At 44.6% G+C, this 12,234-nt stretch overlaps 1 protein-coding gene across 1 annotated transcript in view; it reads left to right on the top strand.

The window, feature by feature from the left end:
* Nucleotides 1-12,234, top strand: part of FOXO1 (forkhead box O1) — a 91,961-nt gene that overhangs the window by 56,012 nt on the left and 23,715 nt on the right. The gene's annotated exons all lie outside the window — the stretch shown is intronic.

Raw genomic sequence — 12,234 nt, 5'->3', positions numbered from 1 at the left:
CACCACCCTAAGTTAAGGGTTAAGCTTATTGAATAGAGGCTTTTTCCCACTTTTCTACAAAGCCTGTTTCAAGAATATAACCTTATATTTTTAGAGCCAGGCCCTAAAGAACAGAAGTCTCAAGTATAGCTGTTGAGCACCAAAGGGACATTTTGCCATTTCTAGCAAAGTCTGACGTTTATTAATCCTCTTAATCACTCCATCACAGTTTTCTGCATTTGCAATGCAAAGTTGCTAGTGTTCCTTTATTTGGGGAGAGGAGTTGACCTTGGCTTCTTAAGAGTATAAAAACCACACCCAGTTACAGATCTCTCACGTAGGTACCACTGAAGATCGAAGAAGAAGCTCGTAACCAACCGTGTGGTCCAGACGGGCCCCTCCGCCTGCCGCACACCTCCTCTGCTGCGTTCTTCTTGTGCTCTTCCTTGGAGGGGAGAGTGTGAGGTGAACGCGTAGAAAGGTGGTCCACACCAAGCGGTTTGAACCTCATCATTCATTGTCCACGCATCCTGCCTTCTCAGCGGCGGGACTAGCAACCCAGGCCTGATTCCTGTCGCTTACCGGCTTGGTGAGCACAGCCTCAGTTTCCTCAGCCCCGAAATGAAGGCGCTGGATCCTGACACTCCGGAGGTCCGCGCCAGCCCATGTCCGCCGCCTGCAGCCAGCTCTTCGTGACCCGGGGCCACTTCTGCCCCTCCACTTTTGACACCCTCCTTCCTGCTCTTCCTCCTACCCGCTGAGTGCCCTGCTTGGCTCCTGCCGCCCTCCTGGGCCTCCTTAAACTCCAGAAGAGCATAGAGGTGACCGCGTGGGCTTTTTGTGCACTGTCCCTTTACTGTTCAAGGACTCGGAGGTGAACTTGTGAATGTATTTGAATGTATATTACTGCTCACTTGGTAATGGTGCAGCTCTCTTGGGGGCCCTTCAAACAGAAGACACCCCTGTATGAAATATTATCTCTTTTTCCCCCCATTTTTAGGGAAGAGGGTTCCGTAAATCCTTTCCAAATTCCGAGGAATTAGGAAATCTTGGATCACTTTAGTATTAACTAATTGTGGGTTGTTGTCAAGTGAGCCTTTGTCTAAGGGGACCTCATTAGGCAGCGCTCTATGGTGGTGACAGGGCGGCTTTCGATGTCTCGCTAAATGTAAATGATCTCAGAGCCAATTGTTAAGTTTCACTTGAAAGTCTATGAAACATCTAATTAAGGAGCAAAGAAGGATGTCAGAGAAGGATCCAAAGTCCTGAATTTTTGTTATATTGGGGTAGATTTTACTGGAGACTAGAGGATTCTTTATATAATAAATTGCTGTTTGGAAAAATAGCAAACAACAGGAAGCTAAATCTTCACTTTTCTTTTCCTGTGGTATAAGTTAGAACCAGCTTTATAGGTTGGCATGTCCAGTAGTTTAGTTTGTATTATTTATTACCAGAGTTCAAACTTGAACTTGAAATATTTTGAAAGCACACTATACAGTGGTAATAGCTTTTCTTTGCAGCATGTCTAATTATCTTGCTAAGCTTTTTCATATCACCTACTGTAGAAAACAGTAACGCCTCGGAACGATTGTACACCGGGGCTTGAGACCCCGGAAGTGAACTGTTTTCTAATGACTATATTATGTGTGTGATCCAAGGATCAGTACCTCTCCGAGTCTTAGGTGTTAAATGATCTCATTCACAATGCCTCCTTCTATTCTTGGGGCATAGCTGGTATTTTATCAGTGTTAAGTTTTATAAACATAACTGCTATGTAGGTGGTGAAATGATGGCTTATTAGATTGGTAGTATCATAAGCCATGTACCTTTTTATTGGGTTTAATAATGTGAGACCCAGAAGTACCCCCAATATATTTCTTTAATATTTCATGGCAAGACAACAGGGGCCTGCCATCCCTGATAAGCAGTAAAGTAATACAAGGAACTGGAAAAGAGGAATTACGGTTATTGGAATTGGAAAGAAGGAGGGAGTAACTTGGAGTCTTCTCAGTTATTAGAAGTCTCGTTTCCTGACTGTGCTCAGCACTGCAGAAAGACAGAGTCGGACAGAGCGTTAGTCCCTCGGGAGCTTACATCCAAGGCAGGGGTCACCTGATGCTGCATTTCCAGTTGTAGAATTGGAGCTATTCAGAAAATGTTCCCGAGGAATGTGGTAATCAGGGCACTCTTCTGGTTTAGTCTTGCTTCTTCCCTGCTTTCTGCTGTTCAAAAACAGAATGTTCTTTGTTCTGGATCTTTGAAATACAAATTGATCTGCTGCTTTTAAAAATTTAAGATAATTCCCGGGAAGACACTGCAGGCTTAGTTCACAAAAACAAATTGTGCAGTGGGCAGGAAGCAACTGGCTCTGTGTCCTGAGTTTTGATAATTTTTTTTTTTTTTTTAATGGAGGGCAGGTACACAGGTTCTTAAATTAGTTTGTCCGTAGCTTAGTAACTGACCTGAGAGCCGTTGGAAGCGGAGATGAAAGTAGCATGAAGATGAAATGAGATGGGGATCGCACACTATGATATACCCAGCTGGGAAGAGCGAAGCGTATGTGGCTATGGAATGTTGATGGGTGAAGATGCCGGTGTGTGAGAATTCAGCCTAATGATTTATTTCATTTAATCTACTTGCAAAGTTTTAAGTTATTTACCGAGCCGTAGCAACCGAAAATTTCAAATAGTCTTTGCTGTAGTCTTAAGTTACCTGCTGCCCCCAGGAAATAACAAACAGCCGGCAGCCCACGACAGCAGGGTGTGCACAGCCTCCTGTTAATTGGAACTTTAAAGTCTCTTCCATAAAAGACTTGGTTAAACAATAAAGTGATTGGGAAGATGACGCAGTCACACCTTGAAGTATCTGTGTTGATTCTGACTTAAGGTGAAGTATGCATTGAAACCTCTTATCAATAGAATTTCACAAAGGTCACTGAATGAAAAGGCCTTCACTTCCAGCTGTTTTCACTCAGATGCAGCAGGGCCGCATTCAGTGTTTCCGGACAAGTTGTGTTTCTTCTGGAGATCTTGAAGAGATCAAAAGTTAACAAATCCAGGAGGAAAAGTATCGTAAATTCATTTTCATGTATGAATTCCTATGACAGTAGCCATGTCAAGGATATGCAGAGACTCTTCTTACTGTTTCCCTTTATTATTCACCTGGTTGGTGTGTACTGAATATCTAATATGTGCCAGGTACCATCCCGGGGACTGGAGACCCACTGGTAGACAATACTCACAAAATTCATGCCCATGCAGAGTTTACAACCCCAGCAGGAGAGACTGCAATAATTGTACTAGTAATTAGATAAGTAAAGCGAAAGAAGTGTGTCATGGTGCCAAGTGCTTTGGAAAAGAGCCAGGCAAGGAGAGGGGGCAGATCCTGAGTTCCAGGGTAGACTTATTAGGATAACACACAAACACCTGAAATGGTGAGAGGTCTTCTTTCAAATCTTTTGAATTTTGTACCGCATACATATATTTCCACATTAAAAATAAATCCTCAGGAAAAGAATATATGGTGTCAGCTCTTGGCTATGCTATGTCATTCTTTCATGATCCTGGCCCGAATGAAGTCTTTGAACCCAAAGATGGGAAAAGTCGCTGAATATTGGCTTTGTACTTAAGGAAATGCTAGTTTCAGTTGCCTCAATTTTTATATTGAAGGTTTTAATGAAATAGGATATTTTTGTTATCGGTTGCTGATTAACAAAGTATTCTAAAACGTAGGGGTTTAAAATAACACACAGCCCTTATTTCACAGTTTTCTGTGGGTGAGGAATCCTGGGCCCAGTGTAGCTGGGTGTCTGTAGGGGAGGAGGTGACACAGGGCCTGCATATCAGGAGGAGAGCCTGTGACATCTTAGAGACCCCTTCCCATGTGGGGTCTCAGGTACTCTGAATCTCTTCAGACTGGCCTTGAGACTGGAGGGACAGTTGGACGGAAGTACCTTTCTTTCTGCCCTCTAAGGAAGGAGAAGAAACTCTTTCCTCGTTTTTTTTTTTTTTTTTTCATCCAGTTTTTCAATCAAATATAACACTTATTACAGGGAAACAGTAGTAAAACTATAAAGTGACTGTCCTTTAATGGTTTTACACTTTCTCATGCATACGCCCCTTTGGGGGTTTCCTCTGTCCTCCTCCCCTCTGCTCTCTGTCCTACCCAACCATCCTGGGTGCTCTGCGTGCTGGGCCTGCTGCGCGGAAGGGTGAGGATCTCTGTTCCGGGCCTTTGGCTGGCTGTACTAACCTCCTCATCACTCCCTCCACTTCCTTCCTGGCTGTCTCTGGCTCAGTTGCTCAACGTTCTTTCACCTCCATCCAGTTTGCAGTTCTGCCCAGTGTGGCTGAAGCTCAGTGCCAACGATGATTTCTTCTTTTTGTGATGCTTGCCTTCTCCACATGAGCCACTGTCTGCGGGGCCATGTCTTGACCTAGTCATAGTGCTGCTCTGTGTCCGGAAGGTGGGAGCTACTAGGAAACTGTCTACATCAGTGCCATCCCTCAGCAGCAAGCTGCCACCTTGCCCTCTTCCAAAGTCTGCGTTCCCTCTTGGATTTCTCATTGTTCCCCCTCCGTCCTCCTTGCTCGTTGGCAGAAGGGCCTCCTTTGATTCTCAGTGGGTCTGCAGGGCAGAAGTGATGGACTTCTGATGAACTCGCTGAGTGGTCCTCCTCTCTGCCTGGGACTCTAGTCCTCTTGGCCTCCGCTCCTCCTGCACCCATCAGGCGTGCTCCAGCCCTCCAGAGGTCTTCTGGAACCTACGCATGGCGTTTTTAGCAATACCTACCACCTTGAAAACCAGAAGGGAATAAAAGGAAGAGGGGAGTGGACATTAAGTAAAAGAGCGTTTTGCTGGGCAGCTCGTGAAGTGGAATGTTAAATGAAAAACGGCCATGTGCCAGGCAAAACGTTTAGTTAAATTTAAGTCCACTCCACTCCTCAAAGTAATTTGATTTTCTTTAAAAAAAAAAAAAAAGAAGCTGCACAGAAGGCATTAATAGAGTTCTTGGAGTGTTATTTAAACAGGGTTGGCGTTTCAGCAGGTCTCCTCATCCACACTGCACTTCCGTTCGCAGCAAATCTGAGCCAACCTAACAAAGCCAGACTCTGAGACTGTTGGGATTAACCTCCGCTGCGGAGAAGGAAAACTCAGCTTTATCTGCTGCATTCTCTGGGTTTGTGCTGTTCTGGGTTCATCTTTCGATCTCACTAGTTCCGGTTTTGAGTATCTTATCTTTTAGTTCTGGCTAGGTTCCCACTTGGGATACAGGTGTGCCTTGTTCTACACTGAGCTTCACAGATACTGCGTTTTCACAGGCTGAAGGTTTGTGGCAACCCTCTGTTGAACAAGTCCACTGGCACCATTTTCCCAACAGCATTATTTTTAAAGGAAGGTATGTAGACTGAAGGCAATCTCTGTCTCCATTCTGCACCCTCGACAGACAAATGCTTCTCTCAAACTTGAGTCCCTTTAATTCTGGAAGGGGTGGGTATTTGGATAATGGTCATTTTGGAAAGAAAGCTCTTTTAGCGCCACTAGCAGCCAGGAGTTATTATGTAAGAAGGGACCCAGGAGTCTCAGCAAGGAGGAGATTTCCCCATTTGTGGCATTTATGCTCTGGTGTAAATTCCTCTCATAGTGTTTTGTTTGCATCCTTTGGCTCAGATGTTATTAGATGTTACTAGTCTAATCCAATCCCTTGTTTTGTGAAAACAGGTTTTCTCTTTATCCGAGAGAGCCTCTTCTCTGACACTGTCCTGGAGTAGTCATTCGGGGACAGATGATGGCTTTCGAATCTGTTACATGTTCAGACTTGCTGTAGGCTTGTAAAATAACACCATTGTTACTGGGAAGAGTTGGGCAGGGGCCACGAGCAGGAGGGAGAGGATGGCTGCTGCCACAGGACAGAATTGCAGACTTTTGCTAAAACTTCTCGACTGCAAATTCTGGCAGAGAGTAAGACCTCTGTCACTCTCCAAGTTACTGGTCTTTGCATCTTCACCTTGTTGTTTCCAGGCACCCCCTCAGACACCTGCCACTTCTGCTCGTGTCCAGTCACGCCCTGGTGACCAGCCCCAGAGGTCTGGCGGCTCTTCCTGCCGAATCCGAACAGCTCTGAACACCTCTGCTGCTGACATACAGAAGCACATGCCTTCTTTCTTAACTTGCAGGCAGAGTCACCGTGGTGATGGCTTTGAAATGTGTTCTGAAACGGAATAAACTCAAAAGGATTCTGTTAATCTATTCTGATTTACTTAGGAAGCAGCAGCGTTCATTATTTGACTTATGTTACTGGTTAATTAACCAGACGAGAACATGTTTCCCTTTTACAAATTGAATGCTGAGGGAGTAACAACGACCAAATATTTTACAACACGGATCCTTGAGTTTGACTCTGAAATACCATATTTTATTTTGCAGCAACTTCCGGTTTTAGTGACAACTGAAATCCTTGCTATTATTAGCAAGTTTTGAATTTTAAGTAAATTGAAATGGAAATGAAAGTTGTTTCTAAAAATAATACTGACTGTGCTTATGTGATTTTTTTTTTTTTTTTTTTTTTTTTTTTTAATTCCATGTTGTTGGTGAGGAAGGTCTTGATTGGGAAGAAAATGTAAATTTCATGCCAGTCTCTTCTTGTTTAGAATTAGTGAGAAGAGACCGGGACTGTTTGAGGGTTCTTTTAGTGTCGGATGCTCTTGCGGTCATTTCTGGATGATCTGCCCTGACTGACGGTCTAGGGGCTGCTGGCATCAGCGACATTTCTAAATCCCTGTCTTGTTGACCTGTGAAGGACCTGCCCTTTATTGCACCAAGGAGGGCTTCTTCGTTGCTTAGTCTGAATTCTCTAGAGAAGGTTTGGTTGAGGACTGCTCTAATGAGGCTGGTGCCTTCTACCAGTAAGGAGGGGCGATGGATAACGGGGAAATGAGCATGTAGCTTCCCGACTCCTTTTTAGCAGGGCGGGGGGGGCTTCTTTAGGTGACTTTCTGGCTTGGAATAAATTCCCCTCCAAACCTGATACACTCATTCAGATAGAAGGATGAAGATATGTATTAAAGCTTAAAAGTATTTTTTCCTGGACTTTGGGATTCTGTGAACATTGCTTGCTCCGGCTAGTGGCGATTGTGGAGGGTTTAACACCCTCGTTTTCACCAGGACTTTAGATGACTCGGTGGAAAATGAAAAGCTAGGCAGACAGCTTTGTTTCACTCGCGGCATCCCTTGGCTTATATCCAGCTTCAGCCGAATCAAGATGTGATAACGAACGTAGAGGTCCTTTCTCCAGATACATCTGACCTTCACACTGAGAAGTACAGTTCAGGGAATTAACCACCAGAGCCTGTCCTGGGGACACACAAATCATTCGGGGAGGAAAGGTGGGAGATTTAGCACGCCCTTAATCCTCCACTCTTGGTTTCTTGAGGATGAAATTAACAGTTGTTTAAATGTAGACCCTCTGTTTGACTGAACTCCTAACCTTTTGTTAATTGAGTTTAATTTGTGAGATTCCAGGCCTCCTACACCACCTGTACCTTAGGACACGTGGGGATATGGAACACGATGCAGTGTTCTGTACTCTGCATTATATAATTTGAAAAGCACTGTCCTAACCTGAAAAAGTTTGTATGTTTGTTCTCTTTTGTATGGAGGGACCCTATGGTTTGCTTGGAGGCCAGCCTTACATAGCACAGAGGCAAAGACCCATTTCCACTGCCAGTCCCCTGGCCATTTTCAAAGACACGGAAAGGATACTGTGAATGCCAAAGACAGCACTTTAATTGGATGGGTTTCATAATTAATGTCTCCTTAAGTGAAGACTTCTGTTTAATTTGCTTTTCCAGACCATTTGGTAGAAATTGCAGAGGAACGGAGGGAGAACAGCACGTTGTAGTTGGCAGGCGGTGAGAGCAGCCGTGGAGGTGCCAACTCCTTTGTTTAAAGGTGGCTGTTTTCTTCAAGTTCTTGAAGGAGATTTGAGCTGTGCTGTAGGTGCAGGAGAGCAATTCTTATGGTTAGTACAAGTTTTCCCCTCAGTGCTCGAGTCTTTCTTTTAACAAAAATGACCAAGGTGTACCCAGCCTTGGAGAGGAGATGAAATTTGGATAAATACTTAAAAATTTGTATTTGAAGGGGAAGATGAAAACTATTCATGTAAATAACTGTTGGGCTTATCTGGACTTTTCCATTGTTTTTGTGTTCCTGCCTCTTGTGGATAATTGACCATTGGCTACCAGTTGATGCCTGGGGACCTTTTCACTCTAGTCTGCTCTCTCTCTCTCTCTCTCTCTCTCTCTTTTTCTTCTTTGTTCTGAGCCCTGCTTCCCAGGCAGAGGAGGTCAGGCAGGTACACGTGCATTTGGGAAGGAGGAGGTGGGAAAAATATGCAATAATGAGCCCTTCTGACTTTGGATTCAGCAATTTAGCATTGGTGCAGTAGGTGGAGTTATTCTTGGAGCCCCATTTTGAAGATTGCTGTGCAGAAACCCATCTGTGCCGCTGGTTGCCAACATTTCTGGTACAAATATTGTCATTTGCTCTTGAGGCAATCTGCTATTTCAGTCCTAGATGCAGTTTTGTAATATGCTGGGCAAAATAGTAGAGAAAAAATATCTTAAGTGGTGGTATAATCTTCAGTTTAAAAACACTTTAGCAATGTTTCCAGTAGAGGATTTGTTCAACGTGTCTTCTTTTCTCCTTTCCTTGGCTTGTAAACATAATCTAAATTCATTTTTCTCACTTGCCCGAGCCACGGTTTCCTTGTGCTGACTCTGCACCCACCCAAAGGAAAGGTGGAGACTTAAGTAATAGTTCTTTAAAATCACACTTCCAAGATGTGAAGGTTTAGCATACCACGTTTCTTCTCTTGACGAGAGAGTAACTTGGCCAGAAAGTTACCTGGTTAAAAAAAAAAAATTGTCCAACATGGTAGTACACAACCCCTTCCCAGCCCGTGTTCTTCCCTGTCCCGGATGGTGGTGAGTACATCTGCCTCACAGGACGGCGGAGAAGAAGGCTCCCTGAAGGTTTTGGGGCATCTCCGGAAACCCTGGGGATGGAGCTGTGCTCCGTCTCATTGGGCTTTGTCATTAGGCCTTTCCTAGAGAGGGAAAGCATGTCCTCTAGGAAGTAATACGTTTCTTTCTGTTTCTGTGGCTTTCTCATTGTTTTCCCCAGCCCGATGCATAGTAAGAAATCCATTTTCCAGTATGACTCAGTGTACATGTGCACAAACGTGATATAAGAGTTTTACAAAATAGGAAAGCTTTCTATTTTGTTAATAAAAAAAAGTGCTGGCCTCAAACCTCTAGATGGATTTCGCTGCTTTATGGATTGTGATCCAGAGTTTTTTTTAGCGTGAGGTTCTTTCCCACATTTATTCTTAAAAGAGCTTCGTGTCACAGTAACCTTGGAGTTAGGGGAGAAGTGGATGCCTCCCTATGTGGAAGACTGGCCTTCAGTCATGGAATGGAAGGAGGAGGGGTTCACACTTCCCTGGGGCACACACTGAAGGAAGTAGACCCTTTTTGGATTGGTCCTCTCTCAAACATGATCTTGCTAAAACTATGTACTAAGTTAAACACCCTCAAAGATGTCTGATGCCACGTGAGCCAAGCCTTATGTGACATACTAGCCAGGATAATTTTGCACTTTTCTGGACATCTTTGTCATTCAGCTTCTGCTTTTGACCCTTGAAAACTGGCGGCTGCTTGGATCCACTTTGTTGCATGGGGTTTCACTCTCCTTTCCTTCTGCATTAATCTGGGCCAGGCTCACCTGACCTACGGTGAGCTGTGTTCAGAACTTTTGATCCCATGGAAGTACTTGCCACTGTTAATTTCCAGAGCAGATGTGAAGTCTCCCTCCACCCTGGAGTCAGATGGCTTGTCAGAAATGTAAAGGAATTTTAGGTGCTATCAGTGTTTGATAAGAAATGATTAATCCTTTCTCGGCCAAAGCTGGAGCAGTGGAAGCTGGTGGGGTCAAGCTGCAGTAGTGTTCCTCCCGCCGGGTCCCTGGCTGGCCTGTTGGTGTCTGGAGCAGTGATCTTGTAAAAGACTTCATTGTGACGTTGGCTGTGTGTGTGTGTCCAAAGGAAATACTATATATTAAAGAGGAAAGCGGGGGAGGAGAATTCCAGGAAACTGAAAGGTGAGGTTGACACGTCCTCATTCCCTAACGATGCTTCTGTTTTTCTTTCTGAAAAACAATGATGGTTTAAAGTTTGATCTCAGAACAAACTGGCTTTTATCCATAACCTTATAATTATATATTTATATATATATATTTTTTTTTTTTTTTTTTTTTTTTTTTTTGCTGGTACGCAGGCCTCTCACCGTTGTGGCCCCTCCCATTGCGGAGCACAGGCTCCGGACGCCGCAGGCTCAGCAGCCATGGCTCACGGGCCCAGCCGCTCCGCGGCATGTGGGATCTTCCCGGACCGGGGCACGAACCCGCGTCGGCAGGCGGACTCTCAACCACTTGCGCCGCCAGGGAAGCCCCGCTTATAATTATATTTTTAAACATCCTTTCTTAACTACTTGTTAAATAACATCATACTAATAAGTTGCCTTATATTATTTGGTGTTAATGACCCATACAAGTACCACTAACACAGTGTTTCTCAAACTTGCCTGTCAGATGAGATACTTGTTAAGAATATTCTGGGACTTCACGCTCCTCCTGTTGAGTCAGACTCTATATGGAATAAGACAGTTGAGTTATTTTCTTAGAATATTAGAACTGAAAGGAATGTTGGATGTGAAGCTAGTCCAGGTGTTCCCAAACCTGGTGACCCTCAGTATTATTATGACTTTTAAAAATATGGAACCTGGGGCCACACAACCCCAACCTCCAAGCCAATGGGTTTAGGGTTTCAGTTTTCACCACACTTCCTAGAAGACCACGATCACTAGTCTGGAGTGGTAACGACTCACCTCTTCAGACTCCCTCAGGAAAGGGAAATTGACCGGGTGTGCTTGGTGATGGGGCTACGAGATAGCAGCACAAGAACTCCTCTTCTGATAGCCGGCTGTTGGTTCACTCAAGTAATATTCGTGTCTCAGGTCCTGGCTACGTAGGTGAGCGCTGGGCAGTTTCGAGATGAGTGAGTGGCGTCCCTGCCCTTGAGGCATGTGGACTGCTGCTACTCAGCCTTCCCGGAGGATGAGCTTGGGGGTGTGGCATGACCATTTGGGGGAGCCTGGGTGTGGGGCCCTGCCCGGTCTTCTCTTACAGCTTTATGAAATAGTCCCAACATGTAGAAGCGCACAGAGGCGAGCACAGTTGGTACGCACATGCTACCACATGGTTTTAACAAATGTCACCCATCTCGCTTGAAGCCTTCCTGTCTCCCCAGAGGCAGTCACTGATTCAGAGGTGGGCTGTTGGGGGCTCCTTTCCTTTAGCGAAGCCCGCTCCCCCATCCCCAGCTGGGCTGATACAGGCGGGTCCATAAATCCCCTGTCGTCACCCCCTGCCCCTTTACATTTATGTAAGTGTTGTCAGTGTAGGTGTCGTTCTGCAACTGTTTTAAAGTCAGCGTGGTGTTTTTGAGTTTTAGCCATTGTTATTACATGACCTGATGTGGCCCCATACTGTAGAGCCAGGAAATGGAAGCCAGACAGCTTGAAAAGCTTCTTAATGGAAAAAGTGCAAGGAGATGTGAGTGGGAGAGAGTTTCTGTTGAATTTTTAGTATAGAACTTTGTCATTTATGGGAAAATCGTTAATCTGAATCAGGCACTGTTTTGAATAGCCCAGTATCAACGAGAATTAATTGAACGTTGTATGAAAAGTTCATTGTTTTCATTTACTATGGGTGTAGTTATTGCAGTTTGGTTCCAGACAGGTGAAAGTTAAGATTTGTGGCATAAAACAGGAAGCAGATGGGGGCTAATTAAAGTTCTGTTGATGATAAAAGGGTGACTGATCAAGGAACAGCTGGTTTCCCAATTTAAACACAGTTTGTGCTATTGTATGAAGACAGCCCTCCGCAAGTTCTCATGATTGTCTTTCAAAGGTGAAGGAATGTGTCTCAGCAAAGTGTGAAGGCTGTTGCGCTCTATTTTTGTTCACCTTTTTTGCCTTTAAGCGGTTTCTCTTCAGGGTTTATCCACGATGAGGGAAGGAGTCACAAAACACAGCTGAGATTTTCACCGGTGCTCTGTCCACTCCAGACACCTTTTATTCCCTGGAAAAACCCCAATTCCCTTCTGTATTCTCCAAGGACGTGCCCAAGCATTTGATT

Source organism: Kogia breviceps, chromosome 16 (assembly GCF_026419965.1).
Source record: "Kogia breviceps isolate mKogBre1 chromosome 16, mKogBre1 haplotype 1, whole genome shotgun sequence".
NCBI classification, from domain to species: Eukaryota; Metazoa; Chordata; class Mammalia; order Artiodactyla; family Physeteridae; genus Kogia; species Kogia breviceps.
The sequence above is the reverse complement of the archived record's forward strand: the minus strand, read 5'-3'. Positions and strand labels throughout refer to the sequence as shown.